This window comes from Passer domesticus, chromosome 5, assembly GCF_036417665.1.
Source record: "Passer domesticus isolate bPasDom1 chromosome 5, bPasDom1.hap1, whole genome shotgun sequence".
Lineage (NCBI taxonomy): Eukaryota > Metazoa > Chordata > Aves > Passeriformes > Passeridae > Passer > Passer domesticus.
Window position 1 is genome coordinate 7,872,564 of NC_087478.1, and position 9,599 is coordinate 7,882,162.

Sequence of the window (9,599 nt, forward strand, 5' to 3'; positions counted from 1 at the left end):
AAATTGTCTGGAAAACTGTTGCATCATTTTGTTAGAGCAATAAATTGTTTTCTGGGAGTAGGGTCTGAACCAGTGCCAGGTGTGGTACTGATACCTTCCTGAGTGAGTGCCCTACACTCAGCAGAGCCAGAAGTAAGCAGGAATGACTGCAGGTTCAGGAAGGGCAGACAGGAGGTGGAGTGCAGCAGGACAGTCAGAATGAGTTTTTTCTATGCAGAGAACAGATCTATACATGGCAATGGCAGAAACATCTTGATGATGTTTGAACTCCAATCATAAACAAATGGGGTAGTTTGATCATATTTGTTCCTATGAATATTTCATAAGCTCCAATAACCCAAAATTTTTGCATTATAAAGCTCAGCCCCTTCAGCACATATATGCTTCTGAAACGTTTGAAGATTCAGCAGAAGTGACCATGTCTGTTTTCAATAAGGGTCAAGGGAGCAGATGTGTGCATAAAAATGCCTTCAGAGACATCAGCCCTAAACTTTAATCTCTTTGAATCTTGCCTGCTGCTTAGACTTCCCTTTCTTATCATGGTCAGAAAGGTCCAGGAATTCACCATCAGAATGTTCCCACCATGATCTAATTTTTGGAGGAGGCATTTCCTTTTTTTTCCTTCAATCTTTTGCACAAGTGGCATGATCTTGTCTTTGTCCTTGTCTCAACCATCTAAGTAACATGGGTTGCTCAGTCCTGCAGAAATCCTGCCCAGGCGCCTGGCACCTGCAGCCACTCTGTTAGTGACTAGATTTTGTAGGATATGGGGAGAGCAGCCACTCTGAGTTTTGCTGGGCTAATTCTCTCTGCATCATCAGCATCCTAAGACCAGATGTCATCCCTGCAGAAATCTGCTGATACTTGTACCATAATGACTTTTTGATCAAGCACCCACTCTAGGCACCTCCTCAAGGGAGTTCATCAGGCTAACAAACACATCTTTTAAATCCATGTAGTTCTTATACCATCAGCTGGATTGGTCCAGTTGATGCTATTATTTGTGTTACTAGGGCTAATATTTACAAGTATTTTGGGAGCATTAATGTTACGAGTTACGTTTTCAGATAGTGGTAAAAATTATTTCACAGTAAAAATGACCCAAAATTTTGAAATTCTTTCATATAAAAAACAGGATGGAAGAAACTGCTTCCAAAAGGTATCACAGTGGCTAAAAGTGAAAGTAAATTAAGTTATTGGCTTTGTCAAGCTAACAAAAAGAGGATCACAGCAGACTTCCCAAGAGATGGGTTGATATTAGCGGAGGCAGTATCTTTTGTGTGGATACAATTAGCTGAAGGGGGAGCCTTTTGCTTGGAATGGCCCAACATAGACAGATCAACATTGTATTACAGAGTGGTTACTACATGTGGATTTAATCTGGCACCAAACCTAACCTGCCTCTGCATCAGTTGTTAATGCAATTCACCATGTCAATTCAGAGTTCAGTGAAGCAAGGTTCTCACAAAAACGAAACCTTCACCTCTCTTCCTTTTATTTTTTTTTATTTTCCTCTTCCCGCTTCAATGATTTTAATCTGTCCCAAGTTTAAACACCTCAGTCAAGCAGTCCTGTGATATCTCAGGTTTAATACAATTTTGCCCTTCAAATATAACTACAGAGGTATTATGTTTAGCTCACTAGGGTTGTCTGATCTATGTGACTTTAGCTTTGCAAGCATCCAGTTGTCCAAAAGCAATGTTAAATGAGGAGCATTGTTGGCTTTTTATCGATACAGACAGTTCTGCCATAAAAAAAAGGAGAAACACACTCTTACATTCAAACTTGTACTGATACATATTCTATAATCTTTACAGGTCCAAAAATGGGACAGGAAGTAGGGAAAACACTATTTATTTTTTTATATTATGTGAGGAGATTGACTGGTTTGGTTGGAGGAAAGAGCATGGCTTGAAGATTTCCACAGAAAAGAACCAAATCCAAAAGACTTTTATTAAAAAAAAAAAAGTTTTAAAGCCTTCAGTAAATTTTTTATTGAATGAGTTATATTTATACTTTGCTATATGCAGGAACTCAGGTTTCAGACTGCCAAGAGCACAGGATGGGATCATGTGGTTATTGGCTGGTCTACCCTCCAGTACAACAAAGTCTTTATTGATGCTTTTACTTTTGAAATGGTTCAGTGTATCCGCATCAACCAATACTGGTTTGTGTAAATGGTTCAGTCTGCCCACACACGCCACTCACAAAATTCCAGACACTGCTCCTCCCTTTCTACACTGTGCTTGGTGTTATTCAGGATACTGCATTTTTAATAGCTTTTTAAGGAATAAAATTCTATTGTGTTCTGTTTCTCTTAAGTGTTATGTTTGTAAAGAATTCTGAAGGTTCTGAACAAAAGTTGAAATAATTTCAAAGGGCATCCAATGCAGAAGAATATATTCTTATCATTTTTTTTCTGAGTTTGACAATTTTTTAGATATTTTATTTATGATTTGGGAGATGGTGGTTCATCTCTCAAACCACCTGCTTTGCTGCAAAACAATTTGTGTTATCTTAGGCAAGTCAGTTAGGTGTAGTGAAAAGTGAATATTCAACTATAAATATAAACTGAAAGAATATAAAGAAATAAAAATGAAGTGAGAACAATTATGTAAAACATGATAACATATTTTATATTTTCACAAACATAATATTGTAGCAGTTATCAATATATACCATGTCACAGTGAAGGCTATGTTATAAGACAATATAAAGATTAACACTGAGAAGCTATTTGAGTACTAATCTCTAAAAAATTTTTGGTACTCAAATGAGTTGCATCTTTCAGAGTTAACTGCATCAAACACAACTGAGTTCTTAAGAAAGTTTCATTGTAGTTGAAAGTTTGAATTGCTATCTTTGCTAACTGTTGAAACAACTATTGAAAGGCAGGCACTGTGATCACACACTGAGCAAACTGGTTGATCCAACCAAGTTATTTTTCTGTTTAATGCAGCTTTTTAAATTACAGAGAAGCTCTGCTGTAACAGACTTAAGATACTGCAAAGCCCACCTAATAATAATTCCTGGACTAAGCACTGCCAGAGAGGTTGAATGAGAGTGAAATATTGGCATCTCCTCTATCTGGACTCCAAGGATAAAATTCTCTCCAAATGCAGACAACTTGAGTTGTTCTACTCAGCTGCTTTCTGGCTAATGAAAGACACAGGCACTAACATCTCATGCTATAATAATTTTCTATGACCTCTAGTCCCTTCTCTTTCTGCTGTCTTTGAGGGGTATTACCAAGCTCAGACAGAAAGCCTACATTTTGGATTCTTAGAGTGGAAATAATGAAATCCCATGTTCTCCTTGCTTAGAGATCAGAAAAGGACACAGACTTGAAAGAAATAAGTTTGTGTACTTGTGCTAAAGAGGTCTCATGTAAAAGACTCTCAGATGCTTTAACTGATACTCTTGGGATAGTGTGAGTGCCAGAAATGTTACTAGAGAATAACAGCAAAAAAGTGTCTCTAGAAATGCTGCTTGCTGTCTCTTGTGCATCTCATTTCAACATTGCGTGACAAGACAGTGTTGAGGTTCTTGTAGCTTCTTTTTTATCTGAAGCTATCATAATACTTTGTGACAATGGATTCAGTTCATGGGGACTGAGAATATATCTTCCTATTTTATCTGAAGCATCATGGACTTGGAATCACTGCTGTCCTAGAGAAAATCCTCCAGGGCAGCTGGAGGGGGTCATGCAGGGGGGTCTCCTGCATGTCTTTGTCCAACAGCATGTGTCTGCAGGCTCTAGAAAGACTGCCAAGGCAAACTAACTCACTCCATGCAGTCTGACAACCATCAGGAGAGGTGCAAGGACTTCCTTTACCATGCCAGGAGCTTTCCTTCCAGGCTTTATCCAGATCTTTGGCCAAATGCAGACATGACAGCTGATCTAAAAAGAAAATTTCATTACTCTGACTTTTTTGTTTTTGACCAAAAGAGGTTTAGCAGTTTAATATTCATTAAATTGTTGCTACACTTCAGGGTCCTTATTTTGTCTGAAAGGAGTTTGTTCAGTTGGCAATTCTATGTAATTCTATGTAATAAAGAACTGAAGACATAAGCAAGTGGGAACAGGCAGAAACAAGAGTATTTTCAAGAAGTGTTGGTTGAATTGAAGGGCAAGTAATTTTTTTACTAACTAGTCACTCAGCAAAACTCTCTGCAATTCTTTTGCACTTATTTTCAGACAGATAGGAAAATCAGCAGTGCTTCTGGCAACAGAATATCTCAGAAGGATCACTCGGTGAAAATGTATTGCAGCTTAATCCTGTTCTCACTGGAGTCAGTGTCAGACTGCTACAGGATGGCAGGGAGGAGATAGGATGGGTTTGTTATGCAGATAGCCATGCCATTAAAATGCTCAAAACATAACTTCTCCTTGTAAAGGGAACTTCTACTGAGGAAAATGAGGCTGTCTTCTGTTCATTTAAAATAATGAAAGGTTTTACTCCATCTGTCTCCAGTGATTTCATCTCTGTGAGTTTTCAGTCCTTTATAGACGTGTGAAGAGAGTAATTTTGGTTTATCTTAATTTATTTAATACTATCCTTTAAGGCTTTGAAATACCTTGGAAAATCTGTACCAAAGTAGAAACACAAGAAGAGTTCTGATTGAATAGTTCTGATTCTTGAAACAAGCACAAACAAGGAAATCCTTATTTTAAAGACAAACCTGTTCAACAACATTTGCCTGATAATGAACTAAGTTTTTCATGTTTTCATTGAATTTCAGTTGAGTTCCTTCTGGCTGCACTCAGTAAGTTTTGGACCTGCTATTTTTTTTTTTTTTTTTTTTTTTTTTTTTGCTGTTTTGGGGTTTTTTTCTTTTTCTTTTTTTTTTTTTTTTTTTTTTTTTTAATAATGTGTTGAATGCCTCATGGTTACTTCTGTAGGCATTAAAGGAATATAAATAACAAAGAATAATGATAATTATTTGCTGTTCCTTGAAAAGATCCAGGAAGACAATTTTGTTGAAAAGAGCTGTAAATAAGTCTCTTTAATAACAGCCAGAATCCAGAATATGCCTGGGGACTGTGTCATAGGAGTAACATTTTCCACAAACTCATCAGTGAGGTTCTAATAGCTGTTTTCTGTTTAGCAGAACACTGCTCCTTTGTCTTTCAAAATTATTTCTGCTTTCACTAAGCCTGTCATTTTGCTCCCTTTTTTTAATTATTAGACATAAACTTTACTTTATTTCCTCCATTATAAGACACTGTTATTTAGAATCGAAACTGGATCACTATTTTCTGTAAAATAAATCTCACTTATAAAGTTCTATGCATGTATGCAGCAGATAAATTATTTCTTGACCCCAGGGGTGAAAAGTTTTCCAGAGCCTCAATGTAACATGCAAATCAGAATCAGTTCCTGAAAAACAAAGATACTATCTACAGCTACTTAAATCACTTTGTTCTGTATATTAAGCCTATCAGGAACATACAGGCTGATCTTGATCTAAATTTGATTTCCAGCCATGGCTGGCTCCAGTGTAGTTGTAGGGAGAGATGCTGTGTTTCTGTGCAAGGTATTTCTTTCTCATCTGAATTGTAGAAATATTTGGTCACCGACAAAGTGACCATTTACTGTTCTAAAAGTTGATTTTATTCTTAAATTGCTATAATACCTCCAAAGCTACATGAGGATCCTGAGAAGAAATTATTTAGCTGGTCACCTTACACTTGAAAATGTAGTCTCAACATTTTGTAGAGGATTCTGCATGTTTTAGAGGGAAAATGGAAATGAATTCTGGAAAAGAAACTATTTTAAACTGTTATAGGCAGTGTTGGTCTCCACAAATATTACTGTCAACACGTGAAAACCAAGGCAATTTGTTCTGTACATAAATTCATAGAGGAGCTTCAGAGAAAATTATAAAGGAAGTAAACAACCTTCTCCCTTATACACTATACTTCAGTAGTCTTTTGAATTCACAAAGAACTCTAAGAACTCTTTCAAGTTTTCTGCCACATAAGCTGCTCTAAAGTGCCTGAAAATATCTCCTTTATCTTATTTTATAACTCTATGGATAAATTTAGTGGGTAGAATAGTAGTTTTGTTTAACTGGATTTTGGATATTTGAGTCCCAACAGGAAAACACTTCTTTTACACATGATAATATTTTAATACTTTTCCCCCCAGTTATTGGCAGTAAATTCAAGATGTTCCTCCCAAACAGTATTAAAGAAATATTCTTTTTATCAGTTCTGGCTGCTACTTTCCATGTCAGTTGAAGACATATTACATTTGAATGTCTTAATTACAATCTACAGATAGCTTGGACAGAAAATTATGACACAAAAATGGGAAGGCCTGATCTGATTTCTAGCAAAAAATGTGTAAGCTGCTTCTGATATCTACCAAAATCTTTGGGCTACTGTGTTAAAGCCTGTAATAGCCACTTAACTTTTATGCTTCATTCTTGCTAACATTAATTGAGCTCCCATTTGCTGAGCATGCTGTGCAGTATATTGAAATGAAGAAGATTCATACTGACATCACAGGATTAAGTCTCACTGATGTGTAATCAGTTATTTTCAAAGCAAGTACAGCAACTAGCAATCTTATCAGAAAAGATATTACATTGCACAGCATATTTTTTGGTGTCTGAAAACATTAAACAGGCAACTTCTTTACAAGGTATCTGGAACTGCAATTTCTATACTTAATGATACAATAGTTTTTAAATTCCATTATAAAATTTTACAAAAAATAAATAAACATAGAAATTTTGTTTATAATTAAAATATTGAGAGGAATTGAGTCAGACCAGGCTATCACTTAAAAATGAACATATTGCTAAGACAATGCTCTTATGTTAGTTTTTTGCCAAATTCTTCTGGGGAAATTGCTGGCTTTGAACTTTCTTCCTCATTTCAACCTGTCAAGATAAATTCCAGAGATGTAAATGAGCATAATTTGAAGTGAAATTTCTTTTGCACTACAAAGTCACTGTCCTTATCAATGTGAGTTTGAAAACTAGTAATATCAGGGATATTTGCTCAAATGTATAAATACTTCATAACTCCACCATTAAAATGAATAGATCCATAGAAATTAAAAACTACTTTTGCAAAGTACCATTGACTCCTTTAGGTAAATCAGTGAAGCTCTGTTTCAAAAGACTTTTAAATAATATTTATCCATGTTCCATCCTGCTGAAATGCTGCAGAAACCCTATACTCTCAATGAGCCATTTGGTCCTGGATGTACTGATTCAGGTTGCAATCATATTTGCTTCTTGAGACATACTTACAGTATTAAATATGCTGCTGCTTTCTTAGCTACCGGGAATTGCTGAGTAACTCCAATGCATGGACCAAGTGATGATAATATACCTTACTATGGTGCTGTGTCACATGCTGCTTTTGGGGCATAACCTGGATGAATTCCTTGATTTAGCAGCCATTGCAAAGCAATTTTGGGCTTCATTGTGAAGTAAATAGCAATAACTATTCTTATTCTTCTTATCATCATCATTATTATTATTTTATCATCATAACAAACAATAATAATTTGATAGAACACAGAATGAACATAGGAAAAATCCACTTCACAACAGGATGCAACTAAAACTCTAAAGAGAGGTATGTGATTTGATACCTTTAGAATGTACTCCTAAAGTAATACTATCTTTTTATTGTTTGTTGTTTTTTATTTACCAGTATGTCTCATCTGCTCCAATAAAACTTCCATGACGATTTTGCAACCTAAAGGTCTTTAAGTCCTGCAGATCTGGTCAAACTGGGCCTAACCTGTTCCAGATTTGGATTAATCCTGCCTTTTTAGAATTGCACACATGGATATTGTTACCCAAGATTGACATTCTATGATCTCTTCTTGTTAAAGCAGAGAACTGGGGATCTCCAGGAAAGATTAAAATTTTATTCTAAAATAGGATAAAATTAGCCAGATATCTGGGCCTTGTCATTTGCTTCTTTCTCTCTCTACCACTATCCAGTCCTAAATCAAATTCTTGTCTCTGCAGATTCAGCTTGGAAGCATGCTCTGGCACTTCTAGGGTACCTTTTATCTGATCTATGTTAGATGTCTTCTTCAGAGTGAGATGAACCATGCCCTACAACTATCTGCTTCTCTCCATTGACTATAAACAAGATTTAAATGACTCCTTCTGTAGGCAGCTACTTTTGGCCAGATGACTGCCATAGCACTCATAACTGGAGGCAGAGTTAGATAATTTCAGAATAATGAACATCCCCAGTGGTTTGCACATCCCCTCTGGGGCTGTGTATAACCTCGCATTCATTGAAGCTGTTCTCATATACATTAGCAGCCAAACTGGCACTAGGATCAAGAGAAAGCAGAGATACCCTAAATCAAATCTCATATTTCCACTTTTGGCCAGTCCTGAGAACAGGTCACATTCATTGAATCCATGTTTTACGAGATATACATCTGAATTCAGGATAAACTTTATCCAAACCCACATTTTGTCACAAGATAAATTTGTGTGGTGTGGCAGATCCAAGTTTGATGGTACTCCAGTCTGTAGAACCCAAGGATGATTTTATGGAAGTTTAGCCAAGTTTTAGATAAAGCCTAGACAGTAGAGACATAAAATATAAGTTTGTGGTGTTTGTGATGTGGGGGGAAATTTTAGGGGAAATCAGACTGTCTTTTTACAAAATTGCTTATGAAAACTATCAAAGAGCAGTCTAGCCATTATATACTTATTTTCATAATTTGCTAACACTAAGCTTTTAAAGGAAGCATGAGACAATGTAATGACTTACCAGTTTTTGGGTTTTTTGATTTCCCATCCCTCATTAGCTCCATCTGTAGTTCTTCAAGCAGCATAAAAGAGAGTAGTATGATCTTCATATTAGGCAGATAGAAAACAGAAGGCATCAGAATGTTTCATAAGGATAGCAAACAGGCCCTGGAAAATCAGAATTGCAAAACCTGTTTTTTTAAGCTCTAGGCCAGGCTTCTTTACATGAAACAGCACCCCTTACACTGGAACTAATATAAAGTGTGTGTACATGAATTCAAGCATGTCTAAATCTTCAGGATGTTGACATGACAGCATTCAAATTTCCAGACTAAATGATATTCCATTTCCATTGCATGGTGTCATAAAAGCTGATAGAGAATATGTTTTCAGGCAATGAATTGCTTTCAGTGACATAGCAACTGATTATATTCCTGAAAAAATTGTATAGGTTATGAGGCTGAGCAGATCCCAATGCTGCTAATTGGCCTGATTTGTTGCTGAATTGTTCTAATCAGTGCTCAATATATTGCATGGCAAAATTTGGTGCTGTAGGCTACATCCTAAATTATTTTTTTCTTCATAACACAGGTGTAGGCATAGATACAAAATTAGTGTTGTGACTTGACTCCTCACTCAAGTTGGCAGTATTCAAAAGCAGAGAGTGAATGAAACCCCAGATAAAATTAAGTGTTTAGAAATGAGTAGTTAATGAAAAATAAATAAGGGGGCAACTGAGAGTGTACTGTTTTAGACAGGTAGAAAAATTATTACTCTTTGAAGAATGAAGTTTTTGAAGTAAGAAATACAGGATATGACTCATATAGTACAGTTGCAATAAACTCAGAAAATCACCC